This window comes from Notolabrus celidotus, chromosome 1, assembly GCF_009762535.1.
Source record: "Notolabrus celidotus isolate fNotCel1 chromosome 1, fNotCel1.pri, whole genome shotgun sequence".
Taxonomy (NCBI): domain Eukaryota; kingdom Metazoa; phylum Chordata; class Actinopteri; order Labriformes; family Labridae; genus Notolabrus; species Notolabrus celidotus.
This window is the reverse complement of record NC_048272.1, coordinates 42,346,148-42,348,698: the sequence shown is the minus strand read 5'-3', so window position 1 is coordinate 42,348,698 and position 2,551 is coordinate 42,346,148.

Below are 2,551 nucleotides of genomic sequence, written 5' to 3'. Positions count from 1 at the left end.
GACAGGGAGCTTTACAACCCCCCACAATGATTAGTACAAAATAAGTATGAAAATGAAAATAGACAGACAGAGAGCACGGACTCTGCAGATACACACACCACTAGATGATGAATGCTCATTTTGAGACTTTCAATGACTTCTTCTCTACAAGCACTCATTTTGGGTCTGCAAGGGTTAAATCTCTGATGAAGTGATATCAAAGCAGAAGTTATTATTGTAAGATTTTTTCTGAAATTCTGTTATTGTGACAGCTCTATCCATGTAATAATTAACAGATTGAATATGCACTGTTCGCTGAGAAAATACTACTACCTCAGTCTCTTTTGTCCATGTGAACATGTTACACACACATTGGCTGAAATACACACAAACAGGATCATATGGACATGCATTAATGGAGAGATGTCAGAGTGAGAGGGCTTGCACATGAATGAGCAACCAGAGCAGTTAGGGTGCCTTGCTAAAGAGCACCTCGGCAGTGCCCAGAAACTGAACTGGCAGCTCTCCATTTACCAGCCCAATTTCCAAGCATGGTCTGTGACGGGACTTGAACTGGCTACCCTCCAGTTCCAAAGCCAAGTCCTTGCGGACTAGTGATGTGTCGGTCGTGAACGATCCGGCTCTAAGAGCCGGCTCTTTGAAGTGAACGACGGGAGCCGGCTCCTGACTGGGAGCCGTTTTTTTAATTTTTCTCGTCTTTTTCTGTTAAAGCCTCACGTGATTGGTCAAGACATGGTGGCGTCTTGGCCAATCACATGTCCACATTGAGCAGAACGGGGAGGGGAGGGGTTACAGATACACACAGCACAGTGAGCACACCAACAGGAGGGAGACGAGAGGGAGAACATGCGCGACAGACAGAGAACGTACTGGAAAGGTGAAAAAAAAAGTGACTGCAGGAAACAGTAAACTTTAGACACATTGAAACGGCAGAGACTGTTTAAAGGCAGAGTGTTGACTGTGCAAGGTGAAAGTGTCATCAATCAGGGTCCACAAATAAACCTGAAAAGACACATTAGAAGTGTCTGTGAAGGATCTCAGTCATCCAGGTCATGGACATTAGAACTGTTTATCCATCAGTGCAATAAGTGAAGAATAAAGACAGTGAAGGGAACCTGCTGTTAATGAAGGTGTTTAAAAGTTTATAAATAATATACATGCAATTAGAGATTGGACCTTTTTGTCTAATTGTGATGGGTCTTGTTTTTATACTTTATAATACATTTTTGTAGCACTCTGCTCCATGTTGAGTATATAAATAAAGCCTCATAAATAATACACATTTGATATAATGTATGTTTTTTACATTAGTTACTCATTTGACATATAATTTTACATTATTTTAGGTAATACATTAATTTAAACAAGAAAACATCTGAGGAGCCACTTAGGAGCCGAAAGAGCCGGCTCTTTGTAGTGAGCCGAGCCAAAAGAACCGGCTCTCTAAAAAGAGCCGGAATTCCCATCACTATTGCGGACTGAGCTACTGCCGCACTTTATTCAAATGATTTAATGTCTGTAACTTGACACTGTGATGACAGCAAAAGAGAACTTCAATGAGAGAGACAAACAGTCTGAAGCATCAAAACATGAACTTCAGAAATAACATTTAAAAAGTTATGTAATTCAGCGTGTCAGCCAATATCATTCTTAAATCAGAAAGAATCATCGCTCAACATTGTAACTAGATGCCTCCAGGAGTCATCTTTGACACAAGCATGATACAGTATTTTGAAGCTAGAACTATAGCTGAAGTGTTCTTTAATAATCAAAATATGCCTCCTCTCTAAACAGTCCCTGTATGAAAATGTGCCTCCTGACCCTGATACTGTCCCACAGTGCATCCTGTGAGCAGGGCAGAACAACAGGTGTTGATCCAGTTGATGCTCAAGAGGGAAGCTGCTCACCCACAAGCCTATGATTCCTTCCAGGACACTAAGGCTTATCCACACATCCTGGGTCTGGGCATGATGGATCAGCATCAAACTATCCAAGTCCATCACCCACATTAACATGAGAGGTATCAGGATACACTTAACACAGGTTTTTTTTGCAGTGGACAAAGAAGACTTGTGTTGACTTGAATGTTACTGATTATTTTATTTGATTAACTTATTCTATCATTCAATCATGCCTTGTTTTTATTTCTACTGTCATATTGTCTTATTTTAAATATTAACTTCTGTTTGCTGCTATTGTGAAGAGTTGATAAACTGCTTTCCATTGTTTCACAACAATGACAATAAAGATGTATTCTATTCAATAAAAAACATGTTGTAAGAAAAGAAAATGAAGGTATTAAAAAATTCTCCCCACTACATTATATAATAGTATATCATATACAATTCTTGATGTCTAAGAAATTACTGCAAATAAGACTTTAAATACAAATAAGAGTGGTACTGGGAGTTCTATAGCACAATAACCATAGTTGTATGTTGTTGTTTAGAAGGTACTACTCACCATGCCTTCAGTCCTAGCTTATTGTGGTAGCATGATAACATTTGCTAATAAGCAGAAACAATACACACACCACTGAGGCTGATAAAAA